This window comes from Heteronotia binoei, chromosome 8 (assembly GCF_032191835.1).
Source record: "Heteronotia binoei isolate CCM8104 ecotype False Entrance Well chromosome 8, APGP_CSIRO_Hbin_v1, whole genome shotgun sequence".
In the NCBI taxonomy this organism is placed as follows: Eukaryota; Metazoa; Chordata; class Lepidosauria; order Squamata; family Gekkonidae; genus Heteronotia; species Heteronotia binoei.
The window spans coordinates 37,551,997-37,579,928 of NC_083230.1; the positions used below are offsets into that span (position 1 = coordinate 37,551,997).

General features: G+C 44.4%; 1 protein-coding gene across 1 annotated transcript in view; it reads left to right on the top strand.

Moving 5' to 3' along the window:
* Window positions 1-748: 748 nt before the first annotated feature.
* The window catches only part of CNTN1 (contactin 1), a 158,879-nt gene continuing 131,695 nt past the window's right edge, over window positions 749-27,932 (top strand). The window contains exon 1 of the mRNA XM_060244926.1: window positions 749-1,015. The gene's annotated coding sequence lies outside the window, so the exon portion shown is untranslated. The remainder of the gene's footprint in view (window positions 1,016-27,932) is intronic.

The window sequence follows — 27,932 nt, forward strand, 5'->3', positions numbered from 1 at the left end:
CAAACCCCTGTAACAGAATCCTGAAAGGGGAGATTTTGGGACTGGGGGTGGGTGGGATGAGATTTGCAAATTGTTCTATCAGTTGACTGGTTTGTCACAAGGTCCCAATCTATGTATATTTATGTTGGTAGCATTCCTGAAATGAACAAGCAAAAAGCAAAACAGAACCTTGGCTACTATAAAGTCAGCTACTGTGCAGTGAAGCAATTGTGCTGTCATCTTGTGGAATTTGGAGAGATTAACCAGACAGTGCAGATAATATGTACTTGGAATAAATGAAGAGGAGAAAGTGATGCAGCACTTTCTTTTATCCCAAAAGGCTGAGATGAACAGCCCAGATTAAGTAGATTGAAATATAGAAATCTTAACGTTTGCATGTTGGATTTGCATTTCAATGCTGTAGAAACAGAAACTTGGATCTGCATCTGGTATGGGTTGGAACAACTGTTTGCTGCAGTGAGTCAGTGCTTCATCTTGATTATTTTAGTGAGCTGATCAATATATTCCCATTACTGGCTGCAACGCTGGCTGCAGGAAGTGCTCTGGAGATTTTAAGTGTGTGTATTATGCATGTTGTGTTCGTTGTAGTCTTTGAGCTGAGTGACAAGGATCTCAAGATGACTTGGATGATCTTTTGCACAAAGTGACTGCAGTCATATCGCCAGGCACATGGGGCAGAGCTGAGTGGGATGGCCTTTTTAAGGTGATATAAATCTCTGAGCTTACAGTGCACAGAATGCTTGATTTGAAAGTGTTGCAGCCAACTAGAAAGCCAGTTTCTCTGCTGTCTAGCCTGTTTTCTACAGAAGGATGACTGAGGGATGCTTATGGGTGTGCTTTGCTTTGAGGTCACAGCTTGAAGTCTTCTCTCTCTCCCTCTCTCTCTTTTGATTCGCTTTCTGCCGCAGGAGAGGATCTATGAAGTTTATTAGTGCAACCTTACATGTGTGTTTGAAAGCATACACTTGAAATACTTATTATGGACAAAATGACCAAAGGGAACTCTGCATCTAAGGTAAATAAAAGAATGATTCTTTACCTCTTGAATATAGCAATGTGGGAAACTAGAATGTGCTGAGACAGGCTTATGGTGATGCAGCATTTGTAATATTCATTCTCATCAGATCTCTGTATCGGGCTTTTAAAGGTAGCTATTGTTTTTTCAATGTATAGAATTGAGAGAATTTCTAAAAATTACTTATGTATTAGTCTCCCTTGTAATAGCTGTGTTGTGACGGGCGGCTTGTTTCTTTCCAAAATATGCATTTTTGTTCAGTTTGCTTGCTGTTGATGACTGCATCACGGGGAGGGGCAATACAGTAGCTGAGCTGAATCAATAAGGGAAAAAATGATCTGTTTCCCTAGCAGTCCTACTGGGATAATGCCATTGGAGCTTTGTGGACTTTGATTTCTGTAGCAATGTACATACAGCTAAGATTTTTAAGGCTTCCAGTGTAGGCTAAAGTCAAAATGGCTTACAGTAACCGGCTGGCTAAAAGTCTCAATACAGTACAATCCAGGAATCACATTTGTTTGCATTGACTGGCCTTCAAAAGAAACCTTCCTGATAGATATTTTAAAAACAATATGATATGTGTTTATAGTGACCTTAATGGGTGTATATCCTGTTGAAAAAACATATGCAGAATTATCTGTTACAGTTCTGTAAAGACCAGAAAAAATACTATGTAGTTATGTGTGTGTTTTGGAGCAGGGCTGCTGAGAGCCACCATGGGCCCCGGGACAAAGATTCCATAACAAATCAAATCGCTTGGCTTCCTGATGCCATGAGCAGAAAAATAATTATTCATTAGCAAGAAACAGTAAAGGGAAAGGGGAAGAATTATTAAAGAATAGATTTTACTTTTAATTTAAACGATGCAGATTGCAAAAGGACAAGGTGCACATGCACACAAAGCACGTAGAATCAGAAAGACTCCCCGGAAAAGGGACAAAGCTAGAATACTGAAGAGCACTATAAATTAAATACAGGTGAGACACGAATTACCTGGGAATAAGCCCCATTGAATGAAGGGAGACATGTCTCACTGAAAAAGGACTCAGCTGAAACAATTCTTTGAAATATTTCTACTTAACAAAAAAACAAAAAGTTCACAACAATGTAAAGATGCTTAATGGGGAAGGAAAATTGGAAACATGTGAAAAGTCAATTGTATTTTCCAATAGTGATTTTTTTTAAAAAAATATGGTGGCATAAAATTCTGTTTTGGTTTTGCCACGAGACTAATGTGGCTACCCTCTAGAATCTCCCTCTGTTGCTATTGACTTTCACAGCTAGTTACTTGGAGAATTTTTTTTTTTGTGCCAAGATTTCTCTAGGGCTTAGTTCATGAGTTTGTGTTCAGCACAGGCTGAGTTGTTGAAGAAAAGTACTTCTGACCATATACAGAATGCATTCCTCTCAACACTGGAAAAAAGCAATTTGCTTTCTTCCTGCACAGTTTAATAATTCAGAAGCATACTTAAATATGCAAAGGAAGCAATGGAATTACAGAATTATATTTTTAATTCCTCTGTAGAGATGCAGATAAGGTAACTACATGCATTGTAGCTTTCATAAGAACACAAGGAGGCCTGGTGGATCAAATCAACAGTCTGTCCAGTCCAACATCCTGTTATATGCACTGACCAACCAGATGCTACTGGGAATCCCACCAACCAGGAATAAAGGCGAGAACCACACAATTGCCCCCAACAACTGGAATCAGTTATATAAATAAAAGCCCAACCGTGATGGCAATTCTGAGGATTTTCATTAGTTAGATGTGGCTTGCACAGAATTGGCTTACACTGTCTCTGTCATGCCATTGGCTGATTCTGCTCTTCCCGCCCACCGCCAGCCCTATCAGGCAATAATTCCAGCATAAGCCCACTGGCCTTCAAGGGAGACAGTTCTCTGCTGACAGGGGGCTTCCTGATCAGTACTGCTTCTCCTCAGGACCTGGTTGTAGGAAGTCCAGGGCCAGTCTCTCTGAGAGCAGGCAAGGAGGTACGAGGGTGTACAACAGGGGAAAGATTTGTGGTGCCTGGCCCCCCAACCCACCCCCCTCACTATGGGCCTGTGCTCATGAGAAAACAGTAGAGTCCCTTCTCTTCAGCAGGCAAAAGGAATGTTCATTCATAGCAGGGAGGGGCCCTTTCAACCTGCCAATACTTTTTACTCTTTCTATTCAAGTTAGGCTGCAGTGGGCTCATATGACAGAATGGACTCGGAGGGAGAGGCCTTTCCTTATGGGGAACCATTGTTGCCAATCTCCAAGTGAGGGCTGGAGATCACTCAGTTACAACTGCTCTCCAGATGGCAGAGATCAGCTCCCTTTGAGAGGGGGTGAGTGAATGCCTTCACTTGTGTGGATGGGAAGACACAAGGCTGGGGGGAGCACTCGCACAGAGGCCTTTAGTGCTACCTTTCCACGTTGGTCAGAAATTCCTGAGGGAGGCCTTTTCTTTTGGGGAACCACTGTTGCCAATCTTCAGGTGATGGCTGTAGAAGCTTGACTGGGTGATTTTGAACCAGCCTAACCTGTCAACAACCCCTCCTTGTTGTTGTTGTTCAGATCAAAGGAGGAAGAGGAGTGGAGAAAAGAATGATGTAAGCTGATGTAATGGCTGACGACTTCTCCCTATTAAACAGTCTGTCAGAGATAGACTGTTGGTCTGAAAGGTTTCACTACAGGCCTCTGAGGCAGAACTCATGTGCCCAGTGCTGACTACGGCTGCCAGTTCCAGGTTGGTGAGAAATTCCTGGAAATTCTGTGGTGGACTTTGAGGTAGGCTTCCCAACCCTCCCGCCCTGGCGGGGGACCCCAGGATTTCCACCCTCTTCCCCCGCTCCCCCCCAAAAACGGAAGCGGGGGGAGGGGGTGGAAACGGCGCCGGGGAGCATGGCCAGCCGCTGCATCCCGGAGCCGGCGAGGCCGCCGCGCCGCTGCTGCCCCCTCCCCTCCCACCGCAGCTGCTCCTCCGAGATGAGCCCAGGCTGAGCCCATCTCAGAGGAGCAGCCAAGAGGCGGCAGCAGCGCAGGGGAGGGCAAGGCAGGCCAGGAGCATGGCGAGCTGCGAATCCGGGCCCTTCTAGGACCCGGACTCGTGGCTCACCACGCCCCTGGCTCCACCCCCCCTCCGCTTCCACCCCAGAGGTGGAGCAGGCGAGGCGGCAGCGGCGCGGCGGCCTCTTCTCCGCTCACCGTGGCTGCTCCTCCGAGATGGGCTCAGGCTGAGCCCATCTCAGAGGAGCAGCCACGGCGAGCAGAGAAGAGGCGTCAGCTGCACAGGGGCGGCTCGCCGTTTCCCCCCTCCCCCTAGCTCCACCCCATTGTCTCCTGGCTCTACCCTCAAAGTCTCCTGGCTCCACCCCCAAAGTCCCCAGATATTTTGGGGGTTGGACTTGGGAACCCTACTTTGAGGAGGCTATAGAAGTTAGGGCTTCAGAGTGGGGTCTGCCGGACCCAGGTCCTTGCTGTGGAAACTGACTGACTGATTTCAGACCAGTCACAGACTTCCAGCCTAACCTGTCTTACAGGGTTGTTGTTCAGATCAAAGGGGGCAGAAGAGAATTATGTAAGCTGCTTTGGTTCCCCACCCCCACCCCCCACTGTGGAGAAAGACAGCCTATGTAGAAGCTGCAGGGAGGGGGAATGAGATGGAAAGCTGAAGTCAGAGGGACAGATAAGAGAAAGGAGATAGGTTGCCAACTCCAGGCTAGGGAATTCCTGGATATTTAAGGGGTGGGGTTTGAGGTACAATGCCATTTCCTCCTAGGAAACCGCTGGAGATCACTCAGATTTACAGCTGCTCTCTAGATAACAGATATAAGCTCCCCTTGAAGTTGGGGGAAGTTAATGCCTTCACTTGAGTGGGTGGGAAGACAGCAAGGGTGGCAGGCACTTGCCCAGAGCTTCCTTCTTTTTTCCATAACGGGCCTTACTTCTAGTCTATAGTAATAATTCTCTTATCACCATGGCCAAACCGAGGAAGGCCATTCACTAATATTTGAGAACAAACGATTGCCCCATTACATGTCAGTTAGTGTCTCTGGCATCCCACTGACTGACTTCCCTGCCCCACCTACTCAGGCCCTACTCATGCTAGAAGCAGTCTTACCTCAGAGACAGCCACATCTCTTAGCTCTTCTCTGTCAACCAGCTTCAGAAAGAGCTGCAGAGCTCCTGCGGTCACACAAAAGGCCCTATCAACTGTCCACACAGACGGCCTCCCAACATAAACAGCCTCAGAAGGCCATGGAGCCTGGCGCCGCCTCAAAAGGCATAGCTGTCCCACCTTTACTGTCTTTCACTCCCTCCTCTCCTCAGCCTCATCCCAAGATGGTTGTCTGAGAAGGAGATAGGGAAGCCTTCACAACGTTGTTCAGATCAAAGAGGGGAGAGAAATGAGGAGAATGATGTTAGCTGCTTTGGTTCCCCCTCCACCACCACACACACACACTGTGAAGAAAGACTGTCCTTTTCCATAGAGGCTGCAGGGTTGCCAGCTACAGGTCAGGAAATTCTAGATAGCAGAGATGAGCTCCCCTTGAGGTGGGGGGGAGTGATTGTCTTCACTGGGGTGAGTGAGAAGGCAGCCAGGCTGGGGGGGGGGCATTTGCCCAGAGGCCTTTAGTGGTACCTTTCCAGGTTGGGGGGAAATTCCTAAGGAATCTCTACAGGCCTCTGAAGGAAAGGCCTTTCCTCATGGGGAACAAATGTTGCCAATTTCCAGGTGAGGGCTGGAGATCTCTCAGAATTACAGCTGCTCTCCAGATACATGGCAGAGATCAGCTCCCCATGAGGTGGCGGGGAGGGTGAATGCCTTCATTTGGGTGGGTGAGAAGCCAGGCTGGGGGTGGGAGCACTCACCCAGAGGCCTTTAGTGGTACCTTTCCAGGTTGGTGGGAAATTCCTGAAGATTCTGTGGTGAAATTTGAGGAGGACATACGAGTTAGGGCTTCAGAGTGGGTTTTGCCAGACCCAGGTTCTTGCTGTGGAAGCTGACTGGGTGATTTTGGATCAAGCAAAGACTTCCAGCCTAACCTGCCTCACAGGGTTGTTGTTCAGCTCACATGGGGGGAGAGGAGAATGATGCAAACTGCTTTGCCCCCCCCCCACACACTGTGAAGAAAGACTGTCATTTTCCTATGTAGAAGCTGCAGGGGGGGGAGGCAATGGAAAACTAAAGTCAGAGGGGCAGATAAAGGAGGTAGGGTTGCCAACTCCCAGTTAGGGGTGGGGCCTGGAGAGGGTGAGGTTTGAGAAGGAATAGGACATCAGACAGGTACAATGCCATTTCCTTCTGGGGAGGCCCTGGAGATCACTCAGATTTACAACTATTCTCTAGATGGCAGACATTAACTCCCCTTGAGCTGTGGGGGGTATTCAATGCCTTCACTTGGGTGGGTGGGAAGACAGCAAAGGTGGTAGGCACTCGTTCAGAGCCTCCTTCTAGAGCCTGTTGTATTTTTCTTCACAACAGGCCTTACTCCTAATTTAAACATATAGTACCTCTGAACATAAAGGTTCTATTTAGCCATCATAGCTAATGATCATTGATGGACCTGTCCACCTGCATGAATCTGTCTAATCCACTGGATGTCACCTCTTATAATACTTTATTAAGTAAATTAATTATGCAGCATGTGATGTGCTCCCATTGGCTATCCTTAACCTATTGCCAATCAAGTTCACTATGGATGAACTATAGCCATGAGGCCGAAAAAGTATCATTTTCTCTACATCATTCATTAGTTTATAAGCCTTTATGTTCATATAGCTTATCTTATTTCCTGCCAAAAACGCCCTCCTCTTTTATATATTAAAATTTTTTGAAAGCTCCTCTGTTTTCTTTATATCAACACCTAATTATTCCCACTGTATAATCTACTTGGTTTGTACAGCCCATGACTCTCAATATTTCTCTCTATAGCTATGTGTCTAATCTTATAATTTTGGTAGATATGTTAGAAAGTGGTGCGGGGTGGGGGGGGAGGAGAAAGGAAAAAAACCAACAGATTATCAGCAGACCCTCCTTGCCAGTACTCAGGACATGGCCATCAGTTAACTCACATTCTCGATGGAAATCTGATCCAACATGAGCCTGGAAGACCAGCTCTGATATGAATCCCTTATTGATGGCCTCTAACAAGGGGTAAAGTAATTTTTTCCTCTCACCTGCATTTATCAAACACCCCAAGGTCTCGGAGCCTAATGAGGCTCCTGCAGGGGGCCATCTTGCCAGAAGTTCTATTATATATCTTTTAACTTGTCACATAACATGCTTAATGCCTGCAGTACTAAAGTTGCATTTAGAAAAGGCCCAGTAAAAGACATCCCACCAATACCATAATAATAAAAACAGATTTCTTGAGTAGTGTTTAAAATGTAATTAAATGATTTTCTTGTGATTGGGGAGGGGAATCGTTCTAACCCAGGCTAGCCCAATTTCATCAGATCTCAGAATAGGGTTGCCATCTCCAGGTTGGGAAATGTTTGGAGATTTTGAGGGTGGAGCCTGAGGAAGGTGTCGTTTAGGAAGAGGAGGGACTTCAGCAGGGTATAATGTCATAGAGTCCATCCTCTAAAGCAGCCATTTTCTTCAGCGGTTGGGATTCAGATGAAATTATGGGAGATCTCCAGGCCCCACCTGGAGGCTGCCGACACTATTTTAGAAACTAAGCAGGTTTAGCCTAGTTAGTATTTGGCTGGAAGACCACCAAAAAGTCCAAGGATACTATTTAGAGGCAAGCAATGGCAAGTCACCTCTGAACATCTCTTGCCTTGAAAACCCTATGTAAAGATAGTCCCCTGTGCAAGCACCAGTCATTTCTGACTCTGGGGTGACATTGCATCATGATGTTTTCATGACAGACTTTTTTTTTATGGGGTAGTTTGCCATTGCCTTCCCCAGTCATCTACACTTTACCCCCAGCAAGCGGAGTACTCATTTTACCGACCTTGGAAGGCTGAGTCAACCTTGAGCCAGCTACCTGAAACCAGCTTCTGCTGGGATCGAACTCAGGTCCTGAGCAGAGCTTGGACTGTAGTAGTGCAGTTTACAACTCTGCACCATGTGGCTCAAAAAACCTATGGGGTCACCATAAATAATTTCAACCCACTGGTTCTGGTCCTGCCTTCCGAAGCCACAGAAAACAATCCCACCCCATCGTCTCTAGGACAGCCCTTCAAGGACTTGAAGACGGCGATCCTCTCCCCACGCAAACGCCAAACTGCTTTTTGGCGGTTTCAGTTTGAGCAGCTTTTGCTCCGGGAGCTTCCGGCTTTTCTGGCTGCTCCGCAGCATTTAGTGCGAAATCCGCGCAGATCCTGCGTGGTGAAGAGGGGGGTCGCGCCGGCGGAAGGTGAGTGCGAAAATGACCAATGTGTGCATAACTTTAACAGCATCATCTTTTAGGACTTTGAAAAGCTCAATTGGGATACCGTCATCTCTGCTCACTTTGTTGTTAGAGATGCTTCCGAAGCCCCATTTGACTTCACACTCCAGAATGTCTGGCTCAAGGTCAGCGATTTCACTGTCATGGTTGTCAAGTACATTGAGATCCTGCTTGTATAATTCTTCTGTGTATTCTTGCCACCTCTTCCTGATCTCGCCTGCTTCCATTAGGTCCCTACCGTTTTTGTTCTTTATCATGGCCATCTTTGCACAAAACGTTCCCTTAATTTCTCCAATTTTCTTGAAGAGATCTCTTGTCCTTCCCATACTGTTATTGTCCTCTATTGCTTTGCATTGTTCCTTCAAGAAGGTCTTCTTATCTCTCCTTGCTGTTCTCTGGAAATCTGCATTCAGTTGGGTGAATCTTTCCTTTTCACCCAAACATACATACGCACATGGTCTGCACTCCCTTATTTTATCCTATCTGTGAAATAGGTTAGGCTTAGGGTTGCCAGGTCCCCCTCACCCTTCTGGCAGGGAGATTTTTTTGGGGGGGCGGCATTCTGAGGGTGAGCAGGGATATCACATGACATCCCTGATGCAATGATGTCACCCAGAAGTGACCTCATCACATTGGGGGCATTGTCTGGGGATGCTCTGATATTTGGGGGAATCTCTATGGGATTTTTTGCCCTCAAAACCATGGAGTTTGCCCAAATACCAGAGCATCCCCACACAACATCCCTGTTTAGGAGAGGGTTTCCCCAATCAGCCAGCTGGTCCACAGTGGAGAGCAGCCCCTGAAACCAGGGGATCCCCCACTGGGACCTGGGGGCTGTCAACCCTAGTTAGGCTACAAGAGCAGTGAATGGCCCATAGCAGAATGAGAGTTGACCCAGATCTTCATGGCCCTAGTCTAACCATCTCACCACTACAGCACTTCAGTTCTAAATCACTATATGATGTATTGTGTGTTCTGAATTGCTTCACGGTTTATTAATGTGATTGTGTGATTTAAATATTTTATCATTGTGGTAACATTTCTCCAAATTATAGGATATGAATAATTTAAACTACTGTTTTACATTTTCATCTTATATTTTAGTGTTTTATATTTTTCAGATTCCAACAAAATAAAATAACAGTATAGTTCATCATTATAATAAAGTGCCTAATAGTAATACCTGCATAATTAATTAAAATGGCAGAATAAAATAATAATTCATACCAAACACAAAATGTTGAAGACCTGAGGTTAGTACAAGATAAGGCCAACATTTCATTAATTCCTATAATAATTTGTGACTGTATACTATCTTAATCACTTTAAAACAAATATGTCTTACAAAAATACATGCTGTCATGGGTGCTGGGGACCCTTCAGAGGAAGTTGAGTCTGATGAGGAAACTGTGCCCCTGCCACCTGCACCAGTGCCCCTGCCTCCTGCTGGAGAAGATCCCAGCCCCCCTGCCTCGCCCTCTCGGGTGGCTCGTGTGCGTGACCGCCTCCGGCAGGACCTCAGGGATCGGAGGAGGGCGGCACGCTCACAAGCAAGACGCTCCCTGAGCCCTGAGTTCTGAGAGGATTCTGGCCCTTCTAAGAGCAAGGATGCTTGAGTGGTAACAGGATCCTGGCTGCCTCCCTGAGCCAGCAATTAGCCCAAACGGGCAACAGCCAGCAGAGGGCTATATAGCTGTGGGCTTTGGGAGGAAGCTTTGTGGAAGCAACTAGTCATCTCCCTGACATTCTAGCATCCACTCCGGCTTGACTTTGGTTCCTGACTCCCTGACTTTGGCTTTGGACTTCTGGACTCCCTGACCTCGGCTTCTGGACCTCAGACCTGCGATACTTCTACAGTGATTCGGATTTGGCGCCTCGGACCCTCCTGCTTACTGGCTACAGACCTCGGACTGCCTCTGGACTTTGCCTGACCCGGCCCCAGCCGTGACACATGCCAGTTTTTATCCAGGGGTTTGCATACTTCAGCAGAAGTTATGCACTGTAATGTTTTATTAGAGAAGAAGTAATGCAAAATAATTAAGAAAAATTAAGCACAGAATGGGAGAGTAAGGAGAGAATATGGTACAGAATGCCCCTTCTAGAAGGCTCAGGTCAGCATAAAGGGAATTCATCTGTATAACACTACTTGAGGTAGGCTAGGCTGAGAGACAGTGACTGGCCAGAGGTCTCCTAATAAACTTTATTGTTGATATGCATTTGAACCTGAATCTTCCAAGTCCTAGTCTGACATTCTAGCAACTACACCAGGTGTGTCAAATATACGGCCCGTAGGCCAAAACCGGCCCGCCCAGGGCTTTAATCCAGCCCGCGGGGGACCCTCCCTCACCCTCCCACTTTCACCCTTCCAAGCTGCTTCTGAATGCAGGAAGCAGAGGACGGCGCTGCCAAAGTTCCCAGCTCACTCAGCCTCATCTTTGCTTCCTTCTCCTGTGCCCTGCTGGGCTCCACCCCTGACTGGAAGCTCCTCTGAACCCACACTGTCTTGCCGACCCTGGTCTATGACTCACAGCTCCACTTGCCATCCCTAACCTCTTGGAGGAACTCACTCTGGAATAGAGGCAAGCAAACACAATGGGGAATGGGGACATGGTCAGAAGAAGCCAGTCTCCAGCTTCTACAGGTGGAAATGGGGAAGAAAAAAAAGCAAGAGAGGAGCTCCTTAAAAAGGTGAGGATTCCTTTGTGTTCCTGGGAGCTTCCTGGCTTTGGTTGCAGAGGGACTGCCTTAGGAAAGGCTAGGTTGAGCCTGGGGAGGAGTTGTGGGGCGTCCCAAATGGGGGAAGGGGTCTAAGGCTTCTTGCATTCTTTAAAAAGAAGCTGCCAGCTGCCTGGTCTTGGAGTTCTCTGGTAATGGAAGGTTTTGGGACTAGCAGCTTGAATTTGCAAGCCAGGACACTTCAAAGACCAGCAGAGGCGATTCCTTCTGCCCTGCCAGCTTGCATGGAAGAACAAGTGAGTGGATGCCTGGGGAAGCTTCTGCAATGGAGCTGATCACTTTGGAGGAAGTGGGTTGGAGCGCTTGCCCTGCTTCTCCTTCCAAAACAGATCTCTTTGCAGCTGGGAAAAGGAGGATCAGTTTTGGAGTTCAACCACTTTCTGTGGTTGCCTCTGAACCTGGAAAGAGGCTGAGATTTTTAATTCTTATTATTATTGGGGGGAGGGGGGAGCACGTTGGGGCTGACTTTGCTTTTCTGGGCTCAGACTGCTGGTGAATGGTGATGTTTTTGCAATCACTCCCTCTGCTGAGAGGGAGAAAGAGGCTATCAGGGAATATCTTTGCAAAGTCTGCAACTGCCTTGCTCCAGCAAACAAACCTCCTTCCGTTCCCTCTGCTTGCAAAAGACTTCCCGATCCCTCTTGGGTCAGGGCAAGATTGCTGCCGCGTGCACTCTGAGGATAACTTTGCAGACACACATGCCCTCCTCCATGCCCGGCACCTTTTTCTCCCATCTGGGTTTTGTTTAGAAAAAAAGCTGCTCTGCACAAAGGATGGAGGGACCCTGCCTCTTGCCTCTCCTCTTGTAAGACGTTGCAGAATTTCTCTGTCTCTCCTGGAGAACATCCATGCTCCTCTTCACTTGAGTGCCAGTGACTCTGTGCACATTGCCATGGAAGTGCAGCCCAGGTTAGAGTCCCAATGCAAACTTTCCCTCCCAGCCCATTAAAAACCCCCACCTTTGTTGCCTTTAATTTAATTTGTGATTTAACTCAAAGTTTCAACTAACTTCTCATTGGTTCTAGTGGCACATAGGAATGGTGTTGGAAAGTGTCATCAAGTCACAGCTAATTTACGGCAACCCTGTAGGATTCTGCATTTGGTGGGCTCCTTTGATGTCTGTCCAGTCTTCATAACTCCCTGGCTCTTCCTTTCAGTGTTTTGCATTCAGAGAGTCCCAGGTTCTATCCCTGGCACCTCCAGTTAAAAGCTTTGGTTTATGAGAAAGACTCCAACCTGAGACCCTGGAGAGTCACTGCCACTCTGATTAGACATTGGGGCGGGGGAGCAGAGTTTAGCTTCCCTGGAAAAAATGGCTAAATTGGAGGATGGACCCTATAGCAATATACTTTGCTGAGTCCACTCCCCAAAATCCACCCTTCCCAGGCTTATGAATTCTCCAGTAATTCCCAACCTGGAGTTGGCAACCTTATATGACACATATGGTCCACCCAGGTCCCATTTATGTCAGATTTGACCCTCATGAGTTTGACACCCCTACACTACACTATACTTGCTCTGTAAACTGGATATTATAATTGTTACAAAATGTTGTGTGTTTGAATAGATTCTGTATCATGTTTTATTTCCAGAGTTCGGCACTTCCCAGCCGGGCGACCCATCGGCTGCCTTAGGCTGGGGGCCGTCCATTGCCTCCCCTGCAGGATGGGAGACAATGGTTCATTCCTGCTGCTTGGGGTCGGGCAGCCTTATATGGGCTGGCCCGTCCCCTTGTGGCGCAGTTGGATTCAAGTTTTTCGAATAGATTCTGTATCATGTTTTATTTCCAGAGTGACTTATATGATCCTGATCTGAAATAAATGCTGGCCCGTACTAACTTCTGATCAGGGTCTCTGTATGAGAGGTTCTCCTTGAATATTATGGGATACAGAAATTTAGTACATAGATTTCTAAATCAAGAGGTTCAACCTATCTAGAGTTGCCACCTTCCAAGAAATCTCCCACTATTACCATAGACCTTCAGACAACCAAAATAAGTTCCCCTGGAGAAAAGGACTGCTTTGGAGGGTAGACTCTATGGCATTATACCCTCCCTAAACCTCACCCACTCTAGGCTTCACTCCAAAATCTTCCAGTGTTTCCCAACCCAGAAATGGCAACCCTACTAATGTCATGTTTTTGCCCAGAAAGATTTTACTAGTGTGGTTTAGTGGCTGTAGTGTGGGCTGAATTTGTGGAGACACAAGTTCAACATCCTATTCACTATGAAGCTCACTGTGTGACCTTGGGCTCCTTCATTGTTTCTTAGGCTAACCTAACACAGACAGTTGCTGTGAAAATGAAACAGAGCTCCTTTGTGTTAGGTTGAAATAAAAAAAGAACTTACTACATAATGCCCTGATTCTGGATTGATGAGAACTTGCTATAGTCTTTCACTGGAAAAGAAAGTTCTGCTGAAACACACACTTCACTTTTTTTTTCCTTTGGTTATTCCTAGAAAATGTTTCTAGGACTAATCATTGTAAATGCCTGTACAAAATACAGGTTGTTCTTGATTGTTGAATATTATCCTTTCAATAATCATTTTAAAAATAAACACAAACAAATTTGCCAGGAAATGAGTTTTGGAGAAAGTCCCTATTAGCACTACTAACCAATCAAGTCATGACAGGGTGCATTCACACATGCTGAATAATGCACATTCAATCCACTTTCAATGCACTTTACAACTGGAATTGCCTGTGTGAAATGGCAAAGTTCACTTGCAAACGATAGCTCAAGTGCATTGAAAGTGCATTCTTCAGTGTGTGTGTTAGGTGATACATTGCAGAAGTGAGCAAGACTGATTTTTATTAAAGTGGCATTTTAAAGGCTGGTGTAAGGGATTTCAGGTTCATGAACAGTTCTGTGATCCTTCTAATTAATATCATCAATGTTTGGCAATATAGCAGAACACTCTATTGCAGGGGTGGCCAACGGTAGCTCTCCAGATGTTTTTTGCCTACAATTCCCATCAGCCCCAACCAGTATGGCCAATGGCTGGGGCTGATGGGAGTTGTAGGCAAAAAACATCTGGAGAGCTACCGTTGGCCACCCCTGCTATTGCCATATGATGAGAGTATGTTCAGCTGTCTATCTGTTGCATGTTGGGTTTCTGAACTCATTGCATGGTTGATGACACACGGACTTAGTTGCTTGTATTTTTGAAGGCCTCCTGGATGCTGAGACATGAGTATTTTGGGCTCTGCTCGCTTGCCTGCTAATACTGTATTATTCAGCAGCTCTTGCACTGGAAAACGTGGACGCTAACAAGCTGGCATAAACGGCATATTTAAATTTAAAGTAGTGGTTTGTAACATCCTTCTGACAGTGTTACCTCCAAGTGTTAAATGAAAAGGTGTTGGATGAACTGAAATAGCATTGAATAATAAAGGGGAATATATTGGTTAAAAAGTGTTTGGTGCTTCTCATGTTACCTTTCCCACTGACCCACATTTCTTCTGGGGCGAATTTCTGCCAGTTTGCCTGGTTGAAGGAAACACACAGACAGCCTATAGCATTTATTTCTCTGTGGCATCGTTCATATGGGCATTTTGGCTCAACATAGCCACTTGTCCCAAACAATTTAAAGAGCATGGTCAGACAGGCACCACTATCATCTGTTCTCCTCTTACACTCACCCTAGTCTCCTATGACTCTGAGGTGAAGTAAATAGCCACCAGGTGAAATCCAGTGGCAATGGCTCAAAGCACATTCCTCCCATGTTTCTGGACATCCAACTATGGGGGAACGCAAACAAAGCAGATTGGCAGTGTGAACGCATTATATGTGATGAAGGCATCAATCCATTCCAGGCGTTTCTTTCTTTCTTTTTTAAAATTCTGTTTTTGTTTTTATTTCAATTTTCCAGCATTATCTATGGGTTTTTTTTTCTTTCTTCAAAGTTTGGCAGTGTGCTTATGTGCCTGGGCAAGATCTCTTTAAAAACACCTTTCTCAATGGATGATGGCATGCTGCAATGGTGTGGACATGCCAATGCGCCTCCTGCATGATATACAGGTGCCTTGGGGTGCTGGGTTTGACCACGATTCTCCACTCCGGATTAAACTGGAGAACTGACGAGGCCAGAGCTGCCCACTTTTGTGTGTGTATGTGTACATGCTATGATCAGGAAACTAGCGGTTAAGCCCCTCTCCTTGCATTGCAGTCAGATCTAAATTGTGGTTTAGCAAAGCTGCAATTTATTCAGATATATTGACATGATCTCATTTGGTCCTTATTCTCCTGCAGCCCCAAGTCTCACCTTGAATCATCACAATTTTTTTTATTTATTTACACCCCTCTTTTCACCCCAGCGGAGACCCAAAGCAGCTTATAACATTGTTCTCCCTCCTCTGTTTTATCTTCACAACAACAACCTTGTGAGGTGGGTTAGACTGAGAGTCTTTTGACTGACTGTCCCCAAGAGGGGACTTTAATGTCGGTCTCTCAGTTCCTGCCATCACCTTTGTAGCCTAGACTAACCTGATCTCCTATCTCAGAAACTAAGCAGGGTCAACCCTGGCTTGTATTTGGATAGGAGACCTCCAAGGAATACCAGGGTCACTATGCAGAGGCAGGCAATGGCAAACCACTTCTGAAGGTCTCTTGTCTTGAAAACCCTACTCTGATACACCAAGCACTATACTAGACCATTGCATTGTCCTCTCATGGTCCCTCAAGCTGCTGTGAGCAGTTCAACATGGACAGTGTCCCTGGTACACATATTCATTTACCGGACCTTTCATTAACTCATTTATGCTTTCTTGAATTACCTGGAAACCATACTATCTGCTGTTAATGCTGTTAAGACAAGGCTAGTATTTTCCCTTTAAAAATGTCCTGATTGAATATCTATTAATGTGGGCACATGAAGCACTGTGGTCTTATTTCCAAACTGCACTTAACTTCCTACCTAACATCAGATAAACTGATTGTTATTATGCCCAGAATGTAATAAAATGCTTTGTGTTTTATAATGGGCACGTGCTTTGTTTTTATCTTGCTTCTACTTCTTTCTTGAAATCAAACCTCTATGGGACAAATTAATCTTACCTTTTAAAAGATTATTTAGGCTGCCTTCATTGCACATAATGAGTACTTAAGAATTCATGCTCAGATTCCTCATATATAATTCTGTATGTTCAGTTTTGGGGGTTTTGTTTTACCAGAGGGACCTGACTAGTTTATTAGGACTGTGAGGAGAAGGATATTCACGCTGCAATGATGAATGATGAATAGAAAACTAAATCTTATTGAGGGTGAGGTTAAGCAACTGTACCTGAAGGCATGTCTCTAAAAAAAGGATATTCATACAGGCTAGAGGCAGAAAATAATCTAATGGTCTGTCCTTAAGTATTCAGAATGTGCTCATTTCAGAATTTAGAAATGAGTAAATCAAATGAACAAATAACTAAATTAGCATAATAACTTTTAAAGCCTTGGCTTTTGGGGGACAGAGAAAATTGGTGGGTTTTTATGCCTAGGTAAAGGTTCAAAAATAAAACACCAAGACTGCATTAATTTATGTCTGGAGCATGTAATTAGCATCCCATCAACTTTGCAGTGGAGGATGGAGGTGTCAGATAATACTAGTCCATATGGCAACATGCAGATAATTTCCTCACATATTCCACAGGGTGAATTTGACTGAAGCACTTTGTGACAGCATCCAAAAGCCTATGTTAGGGCTCTGTAGTGCAGGCAGAAATCGGAAACAGATATTACCAACTGTAAAGTGAGAGAGTGGCTTCTCAAGCAAATGTCAAGAAAAATCCAGTGAGGAGAAAATATTACCCATGACCTGTCACAGAACTGGATCTTCTAGCTTTCTTACAGTATTTGCAAATATCAGAATTCACAGCTCAGACATGGCTTTGCTTTCTTTAGACCTAGCCCACTTACCAAATCTGTCACTTCTGTCGGTTTAAAGAACTGAAAATGAGCTGAATTGGGATTCTCTGTTAGAGCCTTAAAAAGCCTGTCTAAAGATAGTATGAGTGGGAGAGTTATAAATGGCAATATAGCTTTAAAAATAGAAATCAGCACAGACGAAATATTCTCCTAACCAATCCCCCTCTGTGAGGAAATGGTTGGAAAATATTGTGCTTTCTCCTCCTTTACCCTTCCTTAAAATGAATGCTGTTTCAGAATTTCTCAAGGTGACTTTTCCTGATTTGTTTTCTCCTGCATTTGTTGCAATCTCATATGCCTGAAAGAGGCTTTTATCGTGATCATATGATGTTTCTTAACCAGAACTTACAGAATTTCAGCATCCTGTCAAATTTGCTTCACTTTTGAATATTGTAAGAGGAGAAGTACCAATAAGCAAAATCATTTGACATTTTCTTTTTAATTAGGACATATCCCTTAGAGTGGTGGTCTTGTGATAAACTTGTGAGGTTCAGTCCCATCGCAGCCTGTCCTCACCATGTTCCAGAAGATATTGTTGAACAATGAACTGAATCTAAGCTTTCTAGTATGGTGTGAGGCAATAATTAGCACATGTGGTCTAAAACTCTAAATAAGGCAGCAGCCAGCTAACAGTGTGCTGGAATTTGCTTAAGTGCAGCCCTGCATTTTCTTAAATGTGGCATCCCAAGATAGCAGTTAGCATATGCATTCCCAGTCCCATCTTCCTGCTGAGTATTTTATACAAAACTCGAATTAAGACCCAGGATTTGTTCAAAACTGGCTTCCAACCTAAACAACAATCACCTTGGGTTTCCTTGGCTAATTCACTTTTGTATTTGTGAGTTCAGCTTTCTGATAATCCTGGAGATCAGAGTTTATTTGTTTTTAAGTATTTTAAAGACTACATTTCAACATGCATCCAAGCACTGCAAAAAATGATAAAGCCTTAAAAATTAATGTAAAAATCCAGACATTTTTCATAATTAACATCATTAACATGTCACTATGAACAAGACAGCGCCAACCAGGGGTTGTTTTGTAGAAAAATAGGTGAGATTGTTATGCAGGTGCACCTACTATTCAATGGACAAGGCAGGAAGGAGGAGGTGGAACTCTCAGAAAGGTTCAGGAGCTGTGCTCCTGTGAGCTCCCACCGAATCCAAGGCCTGGTGTCAACAGATAAAAGAATTCATAACCAGATAAAATTGCAGGTACATTAGCTGCAACAGAAAGCCTTTTGAAAACTACTAGGCTTTCATGTTATCACTAGACCAACAGTTTAGAGACCAATGAATCTCACTAACTTCTATTAGAGTCAGTATCACCATAAAGTCTGACTTCATAGTACTCTCCTTCAGGGGCGGGGAGAACAACACAGAGCATGTTTTCCCTGCCAGATCCTGATTAACTAGGCTTGCTAGATTGTTTGCTGTAGTGGGCAACCTCTTACCTTTGCCGATACTTCCCTACTCTCACAGTGGAAAAAACCCTGGGGTGGGTGTGGAGTGATGATTTTGCAGATGTGGCAGTGTCACTTCTAGTCACATCTGTAATACCCTAGGAATTTCCCCTATATGGTCTTTACAACAGACATTGGGGGAATTCCTAGAGTGCCATGAGACATGGTGATGTCACTTCTGGGTCTTCATCCAGAAGTGATATCAACATATAATGAGACATTACTCTCTGCATTCTCTGCCCCTGGATTGCCAGGTGATAAGACTCAGATGTGAGTTGAGAGTTCTGCTCAATTCCTGTGAGTTTGCTTCAGCTTGTGAATGTGATGCACATGGAGAGAGGACTTTGGCCTCCCCCCCCGCTCAACATATATAAACATATGAAGCTGCCTTATATTGAATCAGACCCTCGGTCCATCAAAGTCAGTATTGTCTACTCAGACTGGCAGCGGCTCTCCAGGGTCTCAAGCTGAGGTTTTTCACAGCTATTTGCCTGGACCCTTTAAGTTGGAGATGCCAGGGATTGAACCTGGGACCTTCTGCTTACCAAGCAGATGCTCTACCACTAAGCCACCATCCCTCTCTAACAGTATTGTTACTAGAAATGCTGAGGGTCTCTTCTTTTTGATAGGGGAATTAGCAAGAGGTAGACCTAGATAGATCTATTTTTGGAGCAGGGATCTCTTACCAGTAATACAAAGGTCCAGTATCAGAAGGAAGACTCCAGAGTTAAAACAGTTTTTAGAATGTTTACTTAGGAAAATATGTAAAAATACAATCACATAAAACAATCAGAATATGCACATAATCAAGAGGCAAGGAAAATAGATGTGAGAGACAGAGACTTTTAGGGTTTATTATAAAGGCAATACTACCTGTCCAGACATGAAGATTCCCATTTAGAAATTAAAGATGGAGATGTGCACAGCCATCATGCCATGTCTAAGAGACCCATTACTTATGGGGGAACAACCTGTCCATGTGTGCACAGATTTAACACTGTCATGTGGTTTGCTCTCAGTTTATATAGTGTTTGGAGGGGTGAGAGGGTCATTTGGAGGGATGGGGACCCTCCCAGAGCTATGATGACTCTTGATGGTCATTTGATAGGTCTTCCCTGGGTTCCTGAATGGATTCCCAGTTCAAGACAAAGGATAAGAATGACTCTAAATGGTTTTTCAGGAAGGGCCATGATGGGCTTAATGTTTGGTATCATTTTAGTTTTGATACTCTGAGGAGGAGTCAGGATAGAAACAAAAACTTTGTGCAATATGTCTTCCATGTCTTGCATTAGCATAGAGGTAAACAAAAGATGCTGAGTTGTGACAGGAAGATAGGAAGAGGGGCCATTAGTAGCTAGCCAGAGATTAAGAAATGAGGTGATGAGAGAGGAGGCCCTACGACTGATAGGAAATTTAAAAACTAATAAGTCACCAGGTCCAGATGGCATACATCCAAGAGTTCTGAAAGAACACAAAGGTGTAGATCTCCTGACAAAAATATGTAATCTTTTATTAAAATCTGCCTCCATTCCTGAGGACTGGAAGGTAGCAAATGGCACCCACATCTTTAAAAAGGGTTCCAGAGGAGATCCAGGAAATTACAGGCCAGTCAGTCTGACTTCAATACCAGGAAAGTTAGTGGAAAGAGAAAATTAGTAGGCACATTGATGAACAAAAATTATTGAGGAAGACTCAGCATGAATTCTGTAAGCGAAGATCTTGTCTCACTAACCTGTTAGAGTTCTTTGAGGGGGTGAACAAACATGTGGACAAAGGGGACCTGATAGATATTGTTTACCTTGACTTCCAGAAAGCTTTCAATAAAGTTCCTCATCAAAGGCTTCCAAGTAAGCTTGAGAGTCATGGGGTAAAAGGACAAGTTCTCTTGGGGATAAAAAACTGGCTAATTAATAGGAAACACAAAGTGAGTATAAATGGGCAATTTTCGGAGTGGAGGTGGTAAGCAGTGGGGTACTGTAGGGCTTAGTACTGGGTCTGATGTCTTTTAACTTGTTCATTAATGATTTGGAGCTGGGAGTAAGCAGTGAAATGGCTAAGTTTGCAGATGACACTAAATTGTTCAGTGTGGTGAGAACCATAGAGGATTTTGAAGCACTCCGAAGGGATCTGTTGAGGCTGGGCAAATGGGCATTGATGTGACAAATGAGGTTCAATGTGACCAAGTGCAAAGTAATGCAAATTGCAGCCAAAAATCCTAACTATAAATACAAGTTGATGGGGTGTGAACTGGAGGAGACTGACCAAGAGAAAGATCTTGGTGTCGTGGTAGATAACTCACTGAAAATGTTGAGACAGTCTGCAACTGCAATAAAAAGACCAATGCTATGCTGGGAATTATTAGGAAGGGAATTTAAAACAAATCAGCCAGTATCATAATGGCCATATATAAATTGATGGTGCAGCCTCATTTGGAGTATTGTGTACAATTCTGGTCACTGCACCTCAAAAAAGGTATTATAGCTTTGAAAAAAGTGCAGAAAAGGGCAACTAGAATGATTAAAGGGTTGGAATACTTCCCCTCTGAAGAAATGTTAAAATGCTTGGGGCTCGTTAGCTTGGAGAAACGTCGACTGAGGGGTGACGTGATAGAGGTTTACAAGATTATGAATGGGACAGAGAAGGTAGAGAAAGAAGTACTTTTCTCCCTTTCTTAAGATGCAAGAACTCGTGGACATTCAATGAAATTGCTGAGCAGTCGGGTTAGAACTGATAAAAGGAAGTACTTCTTCACACAAAGTGTGATTAACACATGGAATTCACTGCCACGGGAGCTGCAAGCATAGACAGCTTCAAGAGGGGATTGGATAAAGATATGGAGAAGAGGTCCATCAGTGTCTATTAGTCACAGGGTATTGTTGGAACTCTCTGTCTGGGGCAGTGATGCTCTGTATTCTTATGCTTGGAGGGGGCGGGGCGCAGTGGAAGGGTTTCTAGTGTCCTTGCCCCACTGATGGACCTCCTGATGGCGCCTGGGGGTTTTTTTGGCCATTGTTTGACACAGAGTGTTGGACTAGATGAGCCATTGGCCTGATCCAACATGGCTTCTCATGTTCTTGTGAGCAATATGTTACGTGAGAAACCATATTGTTCTCTACATTCCATTGGGAGGGGAAAAGGAGCTGGCCAGGAGGATGCTTATGTTGTAATCTCAGTGCAGTTAAAACAAGTCTGGATATGCTCTGGCCCTTTGCAGAGCATGGCTTCACTTGGCCTGTTTTCTGACAAGCAGCTTCCATTTTGGATCAGGAACTGGGGACCCCACTATTTGTGAGGTGCTCCCATAGCCTCCTGGCTATAGTACGAACATGTGCTGTTTGGCTTCATGGAGAAACCAATAAATGTATATGTGGATTTCCCCAATGGGCCAAAATGGTGTCTCCTAGGATAGTTCAGGTTGAGAAAAAGGATTTGGATGGGTGGGGGCTGAAGCCCCTTCTCTGCAAGCACCACGCTCATGATCTGAATTGAGCACTATTCATATGGGAATTGAGGAGAATCTGCAGCTTATATGTGATTGTGACATAGGAGATTGGGTGGATGCTACAGACCTTGACCTACCCTGTGTACTCTGTAATTTGTACAGATGGAAACAAAGAACCAAGGAGGTATATATGGGCAGAAGTGCTTCCAGGGATGCAGAGACACTATGATGCTGTATTTTTCAAAGTTACTACCAACACCTGCTGATTGGAAAGCAAACAGGAGCCAGTGCAGTAGACTAAGAAAAGAGCAGCATGCCCTCTGTAACTGTATCAGGAAGCACACTGCACTATTCTCCGCTATGTGCAGCTTCCAGATCCAATATTAGCTTCATGTAAAGAGCACACAGAATCTACATGTGTACAGGTGGTATGCTTCTAGAGTGTGCCCCCTGACCAGGAATGCTGAACTAGGAGAGACAAAGCATTCAATGTGCATACAAATGCTGTGCTCACATACAGGCAAATAAATGGCAGCAAACCCTTTGTGCTTAGCTGTGAACATGGGGCAGGGTTAGCATGTTTTGTTCCTCTTCCCCAGCTGTTGCGTGTTGGCTTGTATGTGTTGTGTACAATGTTTTTATGTCCATTTATTGTGACAGGAATTAGGTGGAAATTAACACTCTTATATATAAGCTCTGCAGTGAAGCCAAATCTAGGTGTCCCATTGGCTGTGATGTGCATTCCATCAACTATTGGCCCATCAACCACTACTTAAAGTCTGGTGTTCCATTGGCTGAGGCCCTGCTTTGCAGAGGAGAGAAAGAAAGCCTTCCCTCGATTGGCTGATTGAGGGAGGCGGGAAACTACCACAGAAAGCCATTCCTCAATTGGCACTGTAATTCAGAGGAGATTAAGAAAGCCTTTTCTCCATTGGCTGAGGGAAGGAGGAGGGAAACAGCCACAGAAAGCTTTCCCTCAATGGGTTGAGGGCTCCTCCCCATCCTCCTCTGAGGAACTAAACAGCCAGAGAGACAGACAAAAAAATCACATCCCTTGGCTGCAGAACAATGATGTTTCATTTTAGATGCAGAGAGAGAGAGGGAAAGCGAGACAAAGTATGGAGTCCTGTGTTTAAGACTGGGCCACTGGGGAAGCTGCCTTTGCTTTCCTCCCTCTGCCTGTTACTAGAGATATTTAGTGTGACAAAGTAGGGCAGGTGGAAATGATACTTAGATGGGAGACCAAGAGGAAAGCTGAATAGGCAGAACCACCTGGGTCTTCCTGGTGAGTGTGTAAAAGGAAGAGAAGTGAGCACAGTCCTGTTTGGAGTCGCACAGTGGCCAAAAGAACCAGGCGCCATCAGGAGGTCCATCAGTGGGGCCAGGACACTGTGGCCCTCCCCAGCCACCGAGAGTACAGAGCATCACTGCCCCAGACAGAGAATTTCAGCAATACACTGTGACTAATAGCCACTGATAGACCTCTGCTCCAGATGTTTATCCAATGTATCCAAATCTCCTTTATCTTCTTCCCCCACAACAGACACCCTGTGAGGTGGGTGGGGCTGAGAGAGCTCTGACAGAAACTGCTCTTTCAAGGACAGCTCTGGGAGAGTTATCGCCGACCCAAGGCCATTCCAGCAGCTGCAAGTGGAGAAGTGGGGAATCAAACCCAGTTCTCCCAGAAAGGATTCCACACACTTAACCACTACACCAAACAGCAGATAGAGTGAGGAGGAAGACGAGAAGGCAGTTCCCTCAGAGAGCAGGCGCTTTGCTCTCAAGAGAAGGATGTCATGGCTCCGAGGAAAGATTATGGGGGTGGTGGAAAGTACCATCAAGTTGTAACTGACTTATGTTTTCAAGGCAAGAGATGAACAGGAGATTGTTTGCCATTGCCTGCCTCTGTGCAGCAACCCTGTACTTCCTTGGTGGTCTCCCATTCAAGCACTAACCAGGGCCAACCCTGCTTAGATTCTGAGATCTGATAAGATCAGGCTAGCCTGGGCCATCCAGGTCAGGGCATTGCAAGATGATTAAGCTCAATCACCGAGAAATAAATCTGCCCCATGCGAACTGTAGACCCAACTGATCACCATCTTCAGGTACTTGAAGGGCTGTCGTATAGAGGATGGTGTGGAATTGTTTTCTGCGGCCGCAGAAGGTGAGACCAGAACCAACAGGTTGGAATTAAATCAGAAGAGTTTCCAGCTAAATGTTAGGAAGAACTTCCTGACAGAGCGGTTCCTCAGTGGAACAGGCTTCCTCAGGAGGTGGTGGGCTCGCCTTCCTTGGAGGTTTTAAAACTGAGGCTAGAGAGCAATCAGACAGCAATGCTGATCTTGTGAATGTAGGGGGAGGTATTTGTGAAGTTTCTGCATTGTGCAGGGGGTTGGACTAGATGACCCTGGGGTCCCTTCCGTCATTCTATGAAGAAAGACTCCACCCCTTAGACGGCTCTGCTGGTTGGCGGGATCTTTAAATCACACGTGGAGGTCAGGTGCTGTTCCTACCACCCCTCGCATGCAGTTTGAATCTTTGGGGTGGGGGACAGCTTGAGATGTTTTTTTAAAAATTCAAGTGCCCCCTGAATTTTTGAAAAGCCCCCTGACCTAAAAGATTCTGGCTACACTCTTGCCACCATCTGACTCCATGTTTTCTATCTTAATTTTAATTGTGCTCGTGATCCTTGCTGTGGTCAAGGGGCCATTAGTTAACAGGGCCAGGAAGAAATCTCACGAATGGGCACAAAAGAACTTTTTGTCTGAAGCCACCAACCCACAGAAACTTTCTCCGCCATGCTTTGTGATATAGTTGTTATATTTATGATAGGGGTAAATTTAGTCTTTCAGAATCTGCAAAAAGGCACCAATTTGGAAAATTTGGCAATATTTCTATTAACTTTCTTAAACTAGTTAAATTGAATGTGGATTAACCTACCCCACTATTCCTGCCCCATTAACTGAAAATACTTGTTAAAAATTTCTTTAGCCTTTCTGAAACGATCATTCAGTTTGCTATTTGGTGATTTCACTGTTTTAGATTTGATGTCTCAGGAACTGGACAGTGTTTAAGCAAGAGCCAGTGTGGTACAGAGGTTTGCTTGTCAGGCTAGGATCTGGGATTTCCAGGTTTGCATCCCTACTCTGCCAGGGAAGCTTGCTGCATCCAGGTTACCAGGTTACCACCTTAGGTCAGTCATAAACTTGGGCCCATTATAAACTTGCAGTTGCTTATGCACTGGTTCCCAGCCAATGCATGCAGCAATTTCAAACACATTTCTGGTGTATTCAGTTGTTATGCAATGAAAGGTCATGTAAGTTATTTTTGTAGCTATTTAGGAAGCATATCTATATGACATTTAAACCTTAAGTGTTATAATATTAATTTATGGTGCAAAACCACATAGTATTATGATAGGAAAATGAATAGCTAGAGAATCTGGAATAAAATACGTGAAGTAAGATGGGTAAGATATATTATTTTCAATTAATATCCAATAAGTGAGTAACAAACCAATTAATATTTTCAACAATTAAGCATGTTTTCATTTCTTTATATTACAGTCACGTATCAGCCTTTCCATCTTATTGCATATTTACTTTGATATTTAAAATATTTACTATAAGATTTTCTTTAAAAAGGTTTAGAGGTACTAGAGTGTACAGAATTATTTGCTATACTGTGAATTATTTGTCATGTTTTACAGCAAGCTGAATTGTCTCATGGTGTCTCCCTCCCTTAGTCACACCTGCTAAACCAGATTAAGTACATATTTTAAAAGACTAGATCTGAAAACATTTAAAGCCTATCAAAATAAATAAATACAGTTGATGCCCTGAAGATAATTTCTTAATCTAGTTACAATGCAGGGAGTGGCATGGAAGATTAATTTATAGCAGAGGAACTATCAGATCATATCTTTGTCGTTATTTTCTCATGTGCACTCAAATTTTGTAGCATTGGTGATGCACAATGAAGAACAATGGAATATTTTCAGTCAGGGTAGGAAACTGAAGTGCAATGGCAAAGAAAAAAATTCAGTATAAAGGGCTTTTAGGCAGGATTTTTCAGATGCCCACACGAATTAGTATCCAACTGTTTTTCCTTATAATACATGATTTTCCTTCTCATTACATAGCAACAAGTAAAGGGAAGTTGAAACTGGCCCCAATTTCTTTGGTGGATGGGGAAGGAATGGTTGCCTTATATATTCATAGTCAGAACACTGGAAAGATCTAGTGTTCCTCCCTCCCTCCGCTGTGCCCTGCTTGACTCACAAGACTCCCTTAACCGCTGACCTCTAGGCAGCCCTGCTTGTGGGGGCCTTTACACATACAGGCTTAACTCAACCTTTATTGTTGACTTGGTTCTTTGTGAGGTCTGACGTGGTTGTTAAGTTGGGAGAAAAGATTCTATATGGTATGTACTGACAGTTCTTTATTGATTTAATCCCCACTGCATCTTGGGCTGACTAATTGCACTTTCAGTGCTTTATTTGGATGAATTAACACATCCCTTATAAGTATAACATTCTTGCTTCAAAAACCTTTCATATGATTATGCCATTCTACTGTTATCTTCATGGGTTAAACATTTGGGTTATTCTCTGGTAGGTTTGCCCACCTCCTGCCGCTGATTAGCTGGCTGATCAGGGACTTACTGGCAGTGGGGGAGGCCTAGACCAGTGTCTCAGGATCATCACCAGCAATGTGGTGACATCACTTCCAGTGCATGCTGTGACATCATCACATCACCGGCAATGTGAGGACACTCTGGTATTTGGGCAAAAACTCTATGGTAAAATGGTTTCTACCATTGAGCTTTCTCCCAAATACCAGAGCATCCCCATGTCATCATTGACATGATCAGGGCTTTTTTTGAGCAGGAACGCACAAGAACGCAGTTCCGGCTGGCTTGATATCAGGGGTGTGTGGCCTAATATGCAAATGAGTTCATGCTGGGCTTTTTCTACCATAAAAGCTCTGCGCAAAACAATTTTGCCATCAGGGGTGTGGCCTAATATGCAAATGAGTTCCTGCTGGGCTTTTTCCTATAAAGAAAGTCCTGGACATGATGATGTCATTTCCAACACATCCCTTTACTAGAGATACTGGCCATCACATATGTGGTACTATTGATCTAGGGAAGTCTGAGAAAAGGCACTTGGCTTAGGGGTAGCAGCAACAATTCCAGGCAATAAATTCAAAGAGGCAGTGAAGTTACATCTGACAGCATGGCAGAAACCAAGACATAAAGATAGTGACCTGCAAGAGTTCAGATGTATTCACATATGTAGAGTGACATGTGCACACTGGCAACATGCAAGAAGGCATGTGTTCAGTTTGTGTGCAGTTTGTAGGGTTGCCAGTTCTCATGTCCTGGTGGGGGTTCCTCCAGTTTCTGGGGCTTCTCCTCAAAAACCTGCCCCCAAACTGCAACGTCTGGAAGTGATGTCATCACGTCGGGGATGTTGTGTGATGATGCTCTGGTTTGAGAGCAAAACTCTGTAGTTTGAAGATAAAATACAGGGCTCTATTCCAGATCTAGAAAAGGCCTAATGTTAGCCAAAACAGCAACAATCATAGTGCTCATGTTAACAGTTGTGATTACTCGAGTGGCAGTAGCATACTGTACATTTCTGTGTTTTCTGACAATTGTTTTTGTAATTAATTGCTAATGTAGGATTAGGGTAAATATCATTTTCAATACTGAGGCTGCCCTTGGAATCTTTTGAGTAGCACTGCCTTCTGAGCACGTGTATTTTAATTTCACATTGATTTCTCCAGGGCTTTTTTGGTAGAAGAAGCCCAGCAGGGACTTGTTTGCATATTAAGCCACACCCCCTGATGTCACCATTGTTTCACATAGGCTTTTTAAAAGAAAAGGCCCAGCAGGAACTAATTTGCATATGAGGCCACACCCCCTGACAGCAAGCCAGCTGGAACTGCATTCCTGTGTGTTCCTGCTCAAAAAAA